Genomic DNA, 17,486 nt, shown 5'->3' on the forward strand with positions numbered 1-17,486 from the left:
GTGTAGTGTTTTTACTCTTGCCACGTCTACTCAACGTAGTACTGAAAGTCCTAGCCAGAGCTAGGACAAAAAAAAAAAGGAAGGAAGGAAGGGGCACTCAAATCCAAAAGGAAGAAGTAAAATGCTCTGACATGTAGGTGACATGAAATGTAGATGACATGATCTTATGTATAAAAAACCCTAGGGAGTACACCATAAAATTGTTAAAATAAGGAAACAAAGTTGGTAAAGTTGTAGGATACAAAATCAGTGTACAAAATGCCATTGTGTTCTATACAGTGCCAACAAACTTTCAGAAAGATAAAATCCCATTTACAATAGCATCAAAAAGTATAAAATATTTAGGAATAAATTTAAACAAGGAGGTGAAAGATCTATACATTGAAAACTATAAAATATTGATGAAAGAAACTAAAGAAGACACAAATAAGTGGAAATATATCCTGTGTTCATGGATTGGAAAAATTGTTAAAATGTCCATACTACTGAAAGCAATCTACTGATTAAATGAAATCTGTATCAATATTCCAATGGCATTTTTCACAGGAATAGAAAAAACAATCCTAAAAACAATTCCGTTGGAACACATACGGAACACAAAAGAACTTGAATAGCCAAAATAATCTTGAGAAAGAAGAACAAAGCTGGAGGAATCACACTTACTGATTTCAAATTACAGTTGACCCTCGAACAATGCAGGGGTTAGGGCACACAGTCGAAAATGCTTGTAACTCATAGTTTACCCTCCACATCCACTGTTCCTCCACATCTGCGGATTCAGCCAACCTGGAATTGTGTAGTACTGGAGTATTCACTATTGAAAAAAACCCATGTGGAAGTGGACCTGTGCATTTCGAACCCGTGTTGTTTAAGGGTCAATTATATATTACAAAGCTATAATAATTAAAGTATGATGCTGGCATAAAAACATACATATAGACCAATGGAACAGAATAGAGAGTCCAGAAATAAAGCCATGCATATGCATTCAACTAGTCAACTAATCTTCAACAGAGGTGCCAAGAATATACAGTGGGGAAAAGATAGTCTCTTCAGTAAGTGATGTTGGGAAAACTGGATGTCCACATGCAAAAGAATGAAATTGGATCCTTAACTTACACCATATACAAAAATCAACTGAAAATGAATTAAAGGCTTAATCATAAAATCTGAAACTAACACTCCTAGAAGAAAACATAGGGGATAAGCTGCTGGACATTGGTCAAGGCAATGATTTTTTTTGGATTTAACAACAAAAGCAAAAATAAATAACTGGAACTACATCAAACTAAAAAGTTTTACATAGCAAAGGAAACCATCATCAAAAATGAAAAGGCAAACTATGAAATGAAAGAAAATATTTGCAAACCATATATCCATTAAAGGGTTAATATCCAAAATATATAAGGAACACAAACAACTCAATAGCAGAAAAACAAATAACATGATCAAACAATGGGCAAAGGACTTTAATAGATATTTTCCCAAAGAAGACATACAAATAGCCAACAGGTATATGAAAAGGTGCTCAACTTCACTAATCTTCAGAGAAATACAAAAAAATCACAATGAGATATCACCTCACACCTTTTATGACTGCTGTTATCAAAATGTCAAAAGATAACAAGTGTTGGTAAGGATGTGGAGAAAAGGGAACACTTGTGCACTATTAGTGGCAGTGTAAATTGATACACCCATTATGGGAAATAGTATGGAGTTTTCTCAAAAAATTAAAAATAGAACTACCATATGATCCAGCTATCCACTTCTGGGTATATATCCAAAGGAAATGAAATCACTATCTGGAAGAGATATTTGCACTCCCATCTTTATTGCAGCATTATTCACACTAACCAAGATAAGATAGCCATCCATTGATGGATGAATAGATAAAGAAAATATTATTTCTATATATAATGGAATATAATTCAGCTTTAAAAAGGCAGTTAGTCTTGCCACTTATGACAACATAGACAAACATGAAGGACATTATGCTAAGTAAAATAAGCTAGACACAAAAAGACAAATAACTGCATATTTCATATGTGGAATCTAAAAAATGCAAAAGTCAAACTCATAATAAAAGAGAATAGAATGGTGGTTACCAAGGGCTAGGGAGTGGGGGGAGAGGGGAGATATTGGTCAAAGGGTACAAACTTTCAGTTAAAAGATGAATAGGTTCTGGATGCCTAATACACACCATGGTGTATATACTTGAAATTTGCTAAGAGAGTAGATCTCAAGTGTTCTCACCACATACACACAAAAAATGGCAACTGTGGGAAGTGATGGATATGTTAATTAACTTGATTGTGATGTTATACATATATCAAAATATCATATTGTATATCTTAAACATGTAATTTTTACATATAAACCATGCCTCAAAAAGCTGAAAAAAGAAATGTGGTATTTTTCTTTCTTTTTGAATATATTGACAATTTTCTTTCTTTCTTTTTTTTTTTCAATAATAACTTGTTATTTCACAGTGACCCCATTAGAGCAAATCCCCTGACACTGTGCATCTCTTGGACTGCCCTGCCCACCCTGCCCTTCAGTGTTCATGCTGCTCATCCTTAGATGGAGAGGTTCTCCATTATTGAGTGTAACTGGATTCCAGTCTTCAGTACAGCTGGGCTCCCAGGGCAGTTATTGTGTTTCCATTTACTAATTCAAAGGCAATATTCTGTAGTCGATTTTTGTTTGGTTTGGAAACAACTGATTCAGCAGTCTCACAGATTATTGTAGTCCTAAATGTCCATCTAATAAGTTTAGAAAAACAACTAATCACCAGTCCCTAGAGTAGAACCTTTGCTCGTTATCACCACACTGCACATAAGAGACTCTGATACTTAAGGGAAAGGGGAAGGTGGAGAAAACCCTCTGCATTTGGTCTTGCTTAAGTCCATTCAGTCAGTGGAGGAATTCCTACATCCTTGGTCTCTAACCTTACACTCCACTGGGTGAGATCTCTTGCCAAATCCTTTAATATGTGTTCGTTTACTATACTTGAGAAGGTGAATTTCTCTTTCTCTTGTTGATTTATATATCGACATTTTGGTTTCAAGGAGTTGTTACTTTATGGTAAAGTTCAAGAAATTGAAATTGTGGCATCTGTGGTCAAGACATTTTCTTTATGGTACCTTTCCTACTCTTCTAGATTATATTGTATATATGCTTTGCATTCACTTCACCTTTCCTTTGAGCCTGGTCTGTCTCTTGCCCCAGAGCTGAACTCAGCAGAGAATCGATCTACACACATGATCACCACTACTTCTCTGAGGATTCAGCCGACAATTTTCTTTCTTTTTTAAAAAAAAATTTTATTGAAGTACAGTTGATTTACAATGTTGTGTTAGTTTCATGTGTACAGCAAGGGGAATCAGCTATACATAAATGTATATCCACTCTTTTTTAGATCCTTTTCCCATATAGGCCATTACAGAGTATTGAATAGAGTTCCCTGTGCTATACACTAGGTTCTTATTAGTTATCTATTGTATATATAGCAGTGTGTATATGTCAATCCCAATCTTCCAATTTATCCCTCCCCCCTTTACCTGCTGGTAACCATAAGTTTGTTTTCTACATCTGTAACTCTGTTTCTGACAACAGTTATGTTTAACCCAGCACAACGTTTTTCTAACAGTTGCCTCTTACCAGTGCATCAGAATTGCCTGGAAGCTTACTAAGAATACATATTCCTGTTCCAGATATACTGAATAAGACTCTTTGGGGGGAGGGGATGGGGTTCAACATGGGAATCTACATTTTATTCAATTTTCCCTGTGACTACTACTGTCCTAAGTATTTTTAAATTAATTTTTATTGAAGTATATTTGCTTTACAATGTTGTGTTAGTTTCTGCTGTACAGCAAAGTGAATCAGCTATACATATACATATATCCCCTCTTTTTTGGAGCTCCTTCCCATTTAGGTCACCGCAGGGAGCTGAGTAGAGTTCCCTGTGCTCTACAGTAGGTTCTCATTAGTTATCTGTTTTATACATAGCAGTGTATATATGTCAATCCCAATCTCCCAATTCATCTCACCCACCCACCCCTCTTTGGTAACCATACATTTGTTCTCTACATCTGTGTCTCTATTTCTGCTTTGCATATAAGTTCATCTGTATCATTTATCTAGATTCCACATAAAAGCGATATTATACGATATTTGTTTTTCTCTTTCTGACTTCACTCCGTATGACAGTCTCTAGGTCCATCCACATCTCTGCAAATGGCGCAATTTCATTCCTTTTTATGGCTGAGTAATATTCCATTGTATATATGTACCACATCTTTATCCATTCCTCTGTTGGTGGACATTTAGTTTCCTTCCACGTCCTGGCTATTGTAAGTAGTGCTGCAGTGAACATTGGGGTGCATGTATCTTTTTGAATTATGGTTTTCTCTGGGTATATGCCCAGGAGTAGGATTGCTGGGTCATATGGTAGTTCTATTTTTAGCTTTTTAAGGAACCTCCATACTGTTCTCCATAGTGGCTGTGTCCATTTATATTCCCACCAACAGTGTAAGAGGGTTCCCTTTTCTTCACACCCTCTCCAGCATTTATTGTTTATAGATTTTTTGATGATGGCCATTCTGACTGGTGCGAGGTGATACCTCATTGTAGTTTTGACTTGCATTTCTCTAGTAATTAGTGATGTTGAGTATCGTTTCACGTGTTTGTTGGCCATCTGTATGTATTCTTTGGAGAAATGTCTATGTAGGTCTTCCGCCCATTTATTGGATTGGATTGTTTTTTAGTAATATGGTATTTTTAAACAACAACCTCAGACAGTGTTAGATCTTTACGGTGCATTCAACAGATGACATATTAAGTATGCCATCAACTAAAATTCACAGATTTTAAAAACACGTACTATGTTATGGGAAAGAAGCCCAGAGACTTAGGGTTTAGAGTAGGGAGGAATGAGAGTCAAGACATATAAACTGTAGTTGTTTGACTATCACACCTCAATTCCTAGATTGGATTTTATAGTCTTTCAATTTATGTTCTTAAAAGCATACAAGATTAGCAGAATTTTTTTAGGCACTTTAAGTCACAAGATGATGATGTCAAAATGTTATAAAAATGTTATTTTGCTTAATATTCTGTGATGTTCACTTATAATTGAGTTGAGTGTTATTTATAAAGAATGCTGGTAATATGCTTTTGAAAGAGAAAGATCTCAGTATTTGGTCAGAGAGAGTGAAGCGGAAGATTCTCTTCTGTTTGAGACAACTTTTCTCTAATCGGTTATCTCTGTAACATTGTCGCCGTTTTTATATATAGGGTCTGATTTCTTTTCTTTTTCTTTCTTTTTTCTATTTATTTTTTTGGCTGCTTTTGGTCTTCATTGCTACGCACCGGCTTTACTAGTTGCAGTGAGTGGGGGCTACTATTCGTTGCGGTGCACGGGCTTCTCATTGCGGTGGCTTCTCGTTGCAGAGCACAGGCTCTAGGCATGTGGGCTTCAGTAGTTGTAGCACATGGGCTCAGTAGTTGTGGTGCACGGGCTCTAGGGCACATGGGCTTCAATAGTTGTGGCATGCAGGCTCAGTAGTTGTGGCTCGCGGGCTGTAAAGTGCAGGCTTAGTAGTTGTGGCGCACGGGCTTAGTTGCTCCACGGCATGTGGGATCTACCTGGAACAGGGCTCAAACCTGTGTCCCCTGCATTGGCAGGCGGATTCTTAACCACTGCGCCATCAGGCAAGTCCCTGATTTCTTTTTTCTACTATTATTTTGTATTTCCTCAATTCTGAATTTATAACAATTCTGTTTTTACACTCAAGTATAGTGCTTTGAATTTATTCCCTATAAAATTTACATCTATTGGTATGTGCTCTGTGTGTTCACTCTTCTGATAAATCCACATTTTGTTTCTTCATCCAGTCTTAATAGAAGGGTTTTATGTATCAAGCTAAATTCATAGCCCATTGGCACTGTACCAGAAACTTCCTTCAGGTCACCATGGATGTATTCTAAGATAGATATTTGCAAACTTTTTCTATAAAGGGCCAGATAATAAATACTTTAGGCTTTGCGTGTCATATAGTCTCTGTCACTAGTACTCACTTTTGTTTTTGTTGCACAAGAGCAACTATTGATAATATTAAATGAATAAGCAGGACTGTGTTCCAATAAAATTTGATTTTCAAAAAAAAAATTGATAGGCCAGGTTTGACATATGGACGGTAATATGCAAACTCTTGTTTTAAGGGAGTGAGAATTCTCTTTGTTAAGTGCTGAGTTTTCCTTTAGAGTATAACCCAAAGAACAGTACTATAAGAATATTCTGGATTATCTGAATAACTAGTTTAAAATCAGGCATTTGGTACTCTGTTTTGCATTTAGGGTTGTATGAGGCATCTCTCCTCCCACATACACCCACACCAAATACTTCTTATTATGGAATGCTGAATGAATAAAGGTTTTTACAACACTTGGAATAGAGAAAAGAGAATAATTGAGGTATCACCTGGCACAAAGGGGTACATGCATGCAGAACATCATACTCATGATGGAACTGATTGATTTCTTTAGCTTCTGAACTTTAACATATCAGTAACCATGATAGTCCATATGAAATGAAGAATTTTTCTCCTCTTAATTATAGTCATAGTTATATACCTGTTTGATACAGATTTCCGTAACACCTCAGAGTTGACTTGATATTTATGTGATTGAGGTGTCTACAGTGTTTCCAAATCACTTCTTAAACTTGGCCTTGGAATTTGTGGCAGAGCCTGATGTTACTTTCCCCAAAACCTTTATTCCCTTTTTCCCTCACTGACACAACCCAACCCTGGTGGGGGGGAGTGTCTGAATGACCAGCTAAAACCCCACTTTTCTAAGCTCCATTTCAACTAGGAGTGGTTATGTGACACAGTGTAGCCAATGAGACATTAGTAGAAGTTGCTGAATAGGGATTCTGGGAAAACCTGTTAAAATGGGGTCAACCCAGCTGGCATGTACCCTTTTGTCCTCTTCCTTTCTTCCTGCATCAAACAATGATGCCAAACCTGGAATTGTCACAGCTATCTTTTGACCTGCCAGGAAGAAAGAACAAAAAAATTGTAGAGGTGTGGCTCTGACATCTTGGCTGCTGCTCCAGCATGGACTACTAACTCCAAGCTTCCTGTTCAGTGGCAGGAGGGACGGAGTGAGGGGGAAAATAGGCCTACCTATTTTGGTCATTACTATTTGGGTTTATACTTTGTGCAGCTGTAAATTCTCTCTCATTAAAAAAGTAAATACATGGGCTTCCCTGGTGGCGCAGTGGTTGAGAGTCCACCTGCTGATGCAGGGGACATGGGTTCGTTCCCTGGTCCGGGAGGTTCCCACATGCCACGGAGTGGCTGGGCCCATGAGCCATGGCCGCTGAGCCTGCGCGTCCGGAGCCTGTGCTCCGCAACAGGAGAGGCCATGACAGTGAGAGCCCCGTGTATTGCAAAAAAAAAAAAAAAAAAAAAGTAAATACAGGATATGGATACAGTTTATATATTAAGTAGATAGAAAGCTATTTCTTTTCACCGTAAAACCCCAAAGCATCAATTCAGTTTCTGCAAAATGACACCATCTATCGTATTAAATTAATATTGCTAAGTAGAATTATTTTTATTTTGTGGTTTATTCTTCATTTTGTAAAAGTGTTCTCATTTTAAAAATACTTTCTAAACTCTGTAAGTATAAGGAATTTGTACCTAGTTTTGAGTTTGTTCTTACTTGACATAAAAAATTCTTAATTAACAGTAAGTTTTTTGGAGAATATTTTCTTTTGAAATGAGCTTGATGATTACTCAGATATGAGGACCTGCTTGAGGCATTCATTTTGAACCCAGCCAATATATTTTTTTAAACATGACTTGAATTTAATTTAATTTATTTATTTATGTATTTATGTATGGCTGCATTGGGTCTTCAGTGCTGCACTCAGGCTTACTCTAGTTGTGGCGCGCGGGGGCTACTCTTCATTGCAGTGCATGGGCTTCTCATTTCGCTGGCTTCTCTTGTTGCACAGCACGGGCTCTAGGCACGCTTGCTTCAGTAGTTGTGGCATGTGGGCCCTAGAGCGTGAAGGCTTCAGTGGTTGTGGTGTGTGCACTCAGTAGTTATGGCACGTGGATTCTAGAGCGCAGGCTTTGTAGTTGTGGCGCACAGGCGTACTTGCTCCGCGGCATGTGGGATCTTCCCAAACCAGGGATTGAACCCGTGTCTCCTGCATTGGCAGGCAGATCCTTAACCACTGTGCCACCAGAGAAGTCTGAACCCAGCCAATGTTTTAAACCTTTTATTTCTTCAGCTGTGCTGTGCGGCACGCAGGATCTTAGTTCCCCAACCAGGGATCAAACCCGTGTCTCCTGCAGTGGAAGCTCAGAGTCTTAACCAGTGGACTGCCAGGGAAGTCCCTCTCAATGTAACCTTTATTGAACATTTGGATAGAAGTGACTAATCCCCTAATTTTGCCTTACAGTCTTTACCCCAAAAGGGTGCATAACATTAGTAACACTTAGTACACTTATGGCTTATATGTTTGTGTACTGCTCAGACCAAGAGCCTAGCACTATGTGTGGTGCTCAAATGAATATTTGGTGAATGACCAAATGAATATTGTGTGCTTGGTGGTTATTGAAACTGAAAATAATTTTTGATACATACTTGCCTTAATTCACCCTCACATCTCCACAAGATAGAGACTATAATAGAAGTGCTCAGGTTTTATTAACGTATAATTCAATAAGTCCAAAAACTAGGCCAAAAGGAATTTGTAAACAAAAGGTTATTGTCCTACCATATTCTGAGAGAGCTCTCAGTTTGTAATAAAACTATTTAACTTATTCCTCCATGTACTTAGCAACATTTAAGTATCAGTGGTGCACATGTCTTTATTAAGGAATTCTAAAACTGTAAATCATTTTTACTACTTATAAAGTCTCTTTAGACTAGATCACGCAGAGCTGACTTACTTCTTAGTTGCTTTTTTATATGAACTATGTTTTTGTTTTTAACTCCAAAATATTGTAATGAATGTTATTGTCTAATTAAGCCCTAAAAATTCTCCACTAATTACTGCAGGAATAATCAACTGTTTTGACCTGCAGTTTTATAAACAAGAATAAATAATTGCGTCGAAGCTAATATGTGGTATAATGGCCCAGTGGGAATTATTATACATCCTGAAAACAATAATAATTCTCTCAAAACAGCTGAGATACACCTTTTTTAAAAACAATTTAGGAGGATGCAGAGACTATTTCCTGTTTTGCTCTTGTAAAAGTTATAGGGTAATTTTGTGCTAATGAAGTCAGACTAACGAAGCATAATATTTTCAAAATATTATCATGCATTAGGGACTAGTTTAATTTTTAAAAACTCATGAACAGGGCTTCCCTGGTGGCGCAGTGGTTGAGGGTCCGCCTGCCGATGCGGGGGACACGGGTTCGTGCCCCGGTCCTGGAGGATCCCACATGCCGCGGAGCGGCTGGGCCTGTGAGCCATGGCCGCTGGGCCTGCGTGTCCGGAGCCTGTGCTCCATGGCGGGAGGGGCCACAACGGTGAGAGACCCGCGTACCAAAAAAAAAAAAAAAAAAAAAACTCATGAACAGGAAAAGCAATTCTTTTTAAAACTTCTTTGGTCTTTTGGTATACACAAGGATTTGTTTATAATACCTCACATCTCTTATGTACCTTGAAATTATTACCAGGCTTTTATATCCTTCCTGTATGTGACCAGTGTTTCATAACAGGTAAAGAACTAACACAAAAGAAAACACTAAATGTTATTTTAACCTGTTTTTCAAATATGCAGCAGATGTGGGTTGCTTCACGTAAAGTCTTTCTCCTTTTCCTTCCCTGTCAACAGACTCTAGAATTCTTTGGGTATACCTTCCATGTGCCTCTGAACATTGGTGGGTAAGGATATGTTGTCTAGAGCTACTTAGGATGACACAGTAGAAAGATGACATGAGTTACCTACTGAATTTATCACCTGGAACCATCCCACCCTGAATTTCTTGCTATATATTATATGATATATTAATTCTCTTTAGCGATTAAGCCATTTTGAGTTGTTTCTTTTCTTGCACTGCATCCTTATGGAAACAGTGTTTATAAAACCAGTTTTTAAAGTCAGTCAAATTTCCTTCCATTAATAACGGCTAAATTGGAAGCTGCTGTCCTCTGTATCTTCCCTTTATTCATTGCCAGTATTTACTTACTGACAGTGAAGATAGTTATTTGGATTTTTTTTTGTAAGTTTATTTTATTTATTTATTTATTTTTGGCTGTGTTGGGTCTTCGTTGCTGCTCATGGACCCTCTCCAGCTGCGGCGAGCAGGGGCCACTCCTCGCCGCGATGCGTGGGCCTCTCACCACGGTGCCCTCCCCTGTTGCGGAGCACGGGTTCCAGGAGTGCAGCCTTCAGCAATTGTAGCACGTGAGCTCAGTAGCTGCGGCTCATGGGCTCCAGAGCGCAGGCTCAGCAGCTGTGGTGCACGGACCCAGCTGCTCCGCGACATGTGGGATCCTCCCGGACCAGGGCTTGAACCCGCGACCCCTGCATTGGCAGGCAGGCCCTCAACCACTGCGCCACCAGGGAAGCCCTATTTGGATTTTATTGAACAGAACTCTTTCTTTTTTTTTTAATTTATTTGGTTCCGCTGGGTCTTAGTTGCAGCAGGCAGGCTCCTTAGTTGTGGCTTGCGAGCTCCTTAGTTGCGGCTTGCCATCTCCTTAGTTGTAGCATGCGAACTCTTAGTTGCAACATGCACGCGTGATCTAGTTCCCTGGGATCAAACCCGGGCCCCCTGCATTGGGAGCTCAGAGTCTTAACTCACTGAGCCACTAGGGAAGTCCCTATTGAATAGAACTTATCATCACCATCATAACAGCAGTAAAGTTTTTATGGTATTCCCTTTACAAAGTACTATCTTACCTCATTTTATCACAGCTTAGCTTACTTGGCTTAGTCGTTTCATAAAACAGATGAGACTAAGAAGCTGGATATAGAGGTCTAGGATATATTTAATTATATGCTTGCAAATAAGAGCAGTGCTCTAAGCTTTTACAGAAATGCAGCAGACCGATTTGATATGCAACCAAAATAAATACTGTTGTTTTGTAGTTTTTATTTGTAACAGAAATTTCCGACTCAAGGGTAAGAATCACAGACTCAAATCAGTTGTTTAAATAAACCCTCCAGAGGTTTGATTGTTTTTTTTTTTTTTTAAATCTGGGGCTTAATTAGCTTTAGTTTCAAATATAAACATGCATTGTATGTCATAAGAACTTCAGGATATTCCGGGAAAAGAGTCCAAAAAGAGGTTTTAAATGTGGATCTATCTGGAGTATATTGTAAAAGCCTTAGGTACAGATTTAGGAGTTGTATATGTGTGATACTTAAAACTATGAGAATGGATGATAGCTTTAGGGATTTAGGTAGAGCACAAGGAGAGAATGACTAAAGATTGAACACTAAAGAGGGTGGGTGGGGCTTTCCTGGTGGCGCAGTGGTTGAGAGTACGCCTGTCCATGCAGGGGACGCGGGTTCGTGCCCCGGTCTGGGAGGATCCCACATGCCGCGGAGCGGCTGGGCCCGTGAGCCATGGCCACTGAGCCTGCGCGTCCGGAGCCTGTGCTCCACAACGGGAGAGGCCACAACAGTGAGAGGCCCGCATACCACAAAAAAAAAAAGAGTGGGTGGAAGAGGAGGCACCAGGGAATGGGGCAGAAGATGAAAGCTAGGAAGAGAGTCAGGATTGCTGGGAGGCCGAGGAGAGCTTTTGCAGGAAGTGGTTGTTCTATCCCAGACACCATGAAGAGGTCAGGCTAGATGAGAGCTGAAGCTGAAGGTGTCCTGACCACATCTACTTGCCATTTGCCAAAGCAAAGAATGTTTTTCTAATTTTCAACCTCAATTTTTTCCTTTTATCATGTTCATGTTAGTATCATGTTACAATATTATATTGTGCACTTTTGGGATTTTACACAAAATCAGTAAAGGTGTAAATCTTACGTTATTATTTGTGACATATAAATATACATGTATATTTATATACACTTGCACACATACCCACACATATAATAACTTGTGCTTACAAAGACTATTTCCAGAAGGCTACCCAAGAAATTGGTTACTTTATTGCCTTCAGAGCAGCCAACATCTGGGACATCCTTGAGGAATAGGGATTGAAGAGAGATTTTCTACTTTTGTACCTCTTAAATCGTGTGCATATAATGTATCTCCAATTCCAAAAATAAATAATATTAAAGCTAAACAAATAAAACAAAGGCCATTTTATCACGTTGAACTTTGATAATTATGGGGAAAAGTATTTTAAGACACTGCTGTGGCTGGAAAAAATGTTATGACTTGGTCCTCTGAACTCATGGTTCCTGTAGCTTGGTCTGTAAGGGAGAGTGGGTGGATTTATTAAAGTAATGTTAAGTTAGCATTGGTCAAATATACCATAGTAAAGAGTGGTATGGTAGTATGTTATCAACTATATATATATATATATATATATATATATAAAATTGTTGATTCCTGCTAATGGACAGTTAGCAAAATCCAGTAGCCAGCAGTTCAGTATTCTCCTTGGGGTAATAGCCCACTTCTGAAGCCAGAAGATGCATGGTAATTGATTAAGCAGATCCTGTTTTCTCGTACTGAGTCCTGAATTCTGTACTTATGATTCAAAACAGAGTTAGAGCATTAAATTCTCAGTGTAATCAAAATATTCTCTTGGAGAGTTTTTCTGTTTTCTTTTTACAGACATGATTTATTCAAAAGAGATATGGGTGTTAATTATAGAAAAGGTGGTGTTTTAATATAAAGAAATTGGAGAAAAGCATCAGGTTAAACATAAATTATTCAGTTCTATGAGTATTAGATTAGAAATTTAGCTGGTATGTAAAGTGATTGTCAGGAAAGTATAATGCTGTTCAGTTTTCTCTTTTCTATCTGTATAAGAATTTGGGTTAAAAATAGCAAACACTGAGCATGTGCATCATAGATACAGCTGCTGCAAACACCAGAGGTATGGATGCAGTGATACTGTAAGTGGATGATTAATGTAAGGGCCCTTAAGGTTTTGTTAACAGCTCAGTGAAATGAAAAGTTGCTTTTTGATGTCTGCAGCCAAGATGGATAAATTATGATTTAAACAATTAACAATGAATTTGGAACAAAGAATAATTTATTTTTTGTAAAAATGGAAAACTGAACTGCTTGTAAAATTCAGATAAAATTGCATAGCTGTTGGCATACCAAACCAGGTTTAGCAAATACAATGAATATTCTTTAATGAAGGAAGTTTTCTTTTTAGCTGTAGGTTAAAGTCCCTATAATTCGAATTGTATTTGCCATTTCCCAATGGGAGAAAAAGCTGTTTTTATTTCCTTGGATATAAAGTAATTATGGGCAGTCCTTCATTTACAAAGTAGACTTTAGTTTCATTCAAATGCGGTATAAAATTTTTATGAAGTGAGAAATTGGATTAGCTATATTTTCCCTTTTTATATTATGGTCTCCATCAGTCATCTTTCTCGTTTCCCTTCTCGCTGTTGACTCCATGCCCACTGTTCAGGTTTCCAACATGTTATATAGCTACTGCCCTATTTTTAATTTTTCTTTTCTTTTTGCTACCAAAATTCCTTTCTGATTACTCTGTATCTGTCACCTCCCTTTTTTACTATCCACAGTCCCCTTAACAAGTGAGGATTGCAAGTGAGCTTACAAGTGAGCTCCTGATAACTTAGTATGGTGGCCTTTTAGCCCTCATCCTTGGCAACATCTTCGTGGCGTTAGACACCGTTAACCCATTTACCCTGTCGTGGATGTGTTTCCCCTGGACTTCTTAGTCCCTGCTCCTTGTTCTCCACCTCCTTGAATACTTTTAGTTCCTTCCCTTTGCTTTTGAAGTAAGAATGTTTCCCGAGGATCTAGCCATGAAAAAAATTCCCTCCTTTTTACAGTTTACACAGGAGAATCTCATTCATTTCTGCTTCTGTTATCATCTTCATGCATAGCTACCTTCTCATTTTTATTTATTGTCTTGACTTGATTCCCAAGTTCCTGATCCACAGATGTTGCACTCATAGAGCCAATAAGATATTTATGGGGTTATGTATACTATTCTATCTTTAAAAAATCTTCTCTGTACCCTAGTTTTCCTGCTGGCTACTACCATATTTCTTTGCTTCCTTTACAGGATAATTCCTTAAGACAATAATCTCTACTCACTGTCTCCCCTTCCTCTCTTCCCATTCTCTCTTGAACCCATTCAGGTAGGGCTTTTGTTCCCTACTGTTGTATCAGAGTTGCTCTTGTCAGAGCTATGAATCAAATGATCAGTTCTTAGACCTCATTTCACTAGACTTCTCAGCAACATTTGTTATAGTTGTTCATTCTCTCCTTCTCAAAACACTTTCTTAACTTGGCTTCTAGGTCACTACATTCTTCCTGTATCTTTTTACATTACTGGACAGTCCTCAGTTTCCCTTGCTGGATCCTTCTCCCTTTCGTGACCTCTAATTGTTGGAGTGCTCCACGGCTCAGTCAGTAGCTCTCTTCTCTTCTTCCTAGGTGATCTCATTTAGTCTCCGGGCTTTAAATATCATCTGTTTGGTATTCTGCTTTAGAATAATTTTAGTGTCCCCTCTCCTTTGTTACCTCCCTTCAATTTTGCACATTCAGATTTTCAGAATGTGTCCCTTCCTCTAGAGTCCTTATTTAGAATACACATCATCCATTAAATTCATACATATTGCTCACCAGATTTCCTTTTCATCTTCTCCTATCTTGAATCTGTGTTAACGTGTTTTTATTGTTTGGCTGTTTTTCTTAAGTATGTTTCCTCAGATGGTTTGCTTGAGTGATATAATCTTGGAGATCTTGGTTAACCTCAAATATCTTTTTGTCATCCCTTTTAATTAATGGGTATCTCAGCTGGATATAAGATCCATGAGTTCTTCTGCTTTCCTTTCAAGTAGTCTAGATTAGCTTCCATTGTTTTTTAGTCTCTGGTGTTGATGATAAAATTCCAATACACTTGTTTTTTCCCTTAATGATAATTGTTCTTTCTGTCTGAATACTTACAAGGTTTTTTTCTTTATTTATAAGATTAATGAATTTTATAAGGATGTGAGTAGATACTTGTCTTTTCTCTTCAATTCACCCTGAAACATGGTTACCCTTTTCAATTATCCACCAGAGGTGTTTCTTTAGCCCAGAGAAATTTTCTTTTATTATTTACTTAATTGTTCTCTCTCCTTCATATGGTGTGTCTTTTCCTCTTTTGAACACCTATTTTTCACATTAGTTTTCTGGATCTATCCTTCAAATGTTTTTGTTTGTTTTTTTCTTTTCCTTCACTACTTCCATTTATTTAACTTTCTGCTCTGTGCTTTGAGATAATCTTTGCACTTCGTCTTCTAGTCTGCTCAGGTGTCAATAATGATCACATTTTTTCCAAAATTCATTTACTCATTTTAGTCTGGAAATCATGGAAGAGTGTGTGTGTGTATGAGTGTGTGTGTGTGTGTGTGTTGCATTAGAATTTACTTAGGTGCTGAAACAATTTTTGTGTAGGTTTTTATCTTTTCTAGCACTTCTCTTTCACTAGATATGTGTTCTGATTATTCACTTGTATTCTGCTTTTTCAAATGTTTGGGCCTCTCACATGATCTGTTATTTTTCTGTGATAGCTCATTGGAAATCAGGTCTGGTTGCTGAACTGCCCTTAATAGCAGGAATGCCAGAGGTCGGGATAGATGTAGTGCCTAAAGTTGAAGGACAGCCCCACTAGAGATACCTGAAGGAAGCCCAGTGCTCTCTGATGTACTTGAACTGCCCTAGTTTCCAAAGTCAGGAAAGCCCACTTGTCTCCTGTTAAAATCCAGCATATCCAGAGGGCTCCAAGATACTCTTACAACTGGGGTCTTCAGATACTTGAAAGCCAAGCCAATCCAGCTATCCACAGCCCTTAGTTGTTGCCTGGGGCTCTGATGCTGCTTTTCAGTCAGTTAGCCACCCACAGGGCAATTTAGTTGCATACCAGTTCTTCACTAGAGTCATAAACCTTATCTAGCAGCCTTCAGGTCACAGCCTCTGCTTCTCTTTAGAAAGTTAAGGAACTTGGAGTTGGGCATAGAGGAAAACAAGCCACAGTCAAGTTGTCATATTACAGAATACCCTGGATCCTTTCTCATTCAAATGCCATTACATTCTAATGAGTCTCAGATTTATTATATCTCCAGTTCCCTACCATTCCCCCAACTCACATATCCAGTGGCCCACTCAACAGTTCAACTCGGATATCTGATGGATATCACAAAGGTTACACGTCCAAACCGAACTTTGGATTATCATCTCCAAACCTACTCCTCTCCCAGCCTTTCCTGTCTCAGTGAGTGCATTACCCCCATTTTTCAGTTAATTGCTTAAGACAGTATCTTAAGATTCATTTTTCTCTGTCTCTCATTTTATATCCACATCCCGATCGATCAGCAAATCCTGTTGGCTGTACTTTCAAAATGTACCTAAACTGACCACTTCTCACCTCCGTCATCTCTACCATGCATCCATCTATCCTTTTTCCTTTCCTGGTCTACTTCAGGTGCCTCCTGACTGCTTTCTGTGCTTCTGCTCTTGCCCTCTACAGTTTATTCTCTAGAAGGCAGAGTAATCTTTTTAAAAGGTAAAATGTTGCTTACTTCCAAAGGTTTCTAATAAAATCTAGACTTCGTGCCATTGCATATAAGGTTCACCGTGGTCAGGACCCTAGGTGCTTCCAACCTTATTTTCTACCATTTTCCATGACTCAGTCCACTTTAATCATGTTAGCTTCCTTCCTCTTGCTTAACTACATCATAACTATCTTATCTCAGGGCTCTTGCACTTGCTCATCCCTTTGCTGAGAGTACCCTTCCTCCAGATTTTCTCATGATTCCCTTCCTCATTAAATTTGTGATTTGTTCAGATCTGTTGGAATTGCCTTATCATAAAGATTATTCCTGACCACCCTATAAAATAGCTCCTCCCTTATTTCCCTATTCCACCTACCCTGTTTTAGTTTTTTTTAATAGCATGTATCACCACTTGAATCATTTATTTGTTCATTGTCAGAAATTCTTCCAGTCACCCTCTAGGAGGGAAAGACTTTTAAATTCACTGCTATATCCCTAGCACATAGGACAGAGCCAGGTACATAGTAGGCACTCAATATATCATATATACTTGAAGTGACATCTTTTCCAAATTTGAGTTGGATTTTACAATGAAAAAGTAGGTATATGCATGAATCTTCCTGGAAATAAGTCATATTTTTCAAAGTATTGCTTTTTAGTTTTCTGCTTTTTAGGCTTGTTTGCAAAAAATGTAATAAACTTTTTATTCTTGCATATGTTTTAAATTTCAGTTAAAGTATTTGTGTTTTATTTTTCCATAAAAATACTTAATATGTAACCTGACATCTTTTTTC

The 17,486-nt window shown here is 38.1% G+C and overlaps 1 protein-coding gene across 1 annotated transcript in view; it reads left to right on the forward strand.

Annotated features, from left to right (window-relative positions):
* Positions 1-17,486, forward strand: part of ZRANB3 (zinc finger RANBP2-type containing 3) — a 269,676-nt gene that overhangs the window by 93,317 nt on the left and 158,873 nt on the right. The window lies entirely within an intron of this gene.

This window comes from Lagenorhynchus albirostris, chromosome 6, assembly GCF_949774975.1.
Source record: "Lagenorhynchus albirostris chromosome 6, mLagAlb1.1, whole genome shotgun sequence".
In the NCBI taxonomy this organism is placed as follows: Eukaryota; Metazoa; Chordata; class Mammalia; order Artiodactyla; family Delphinidae; genus Lagenorhynchus; species Lagenorhynchus albirostris.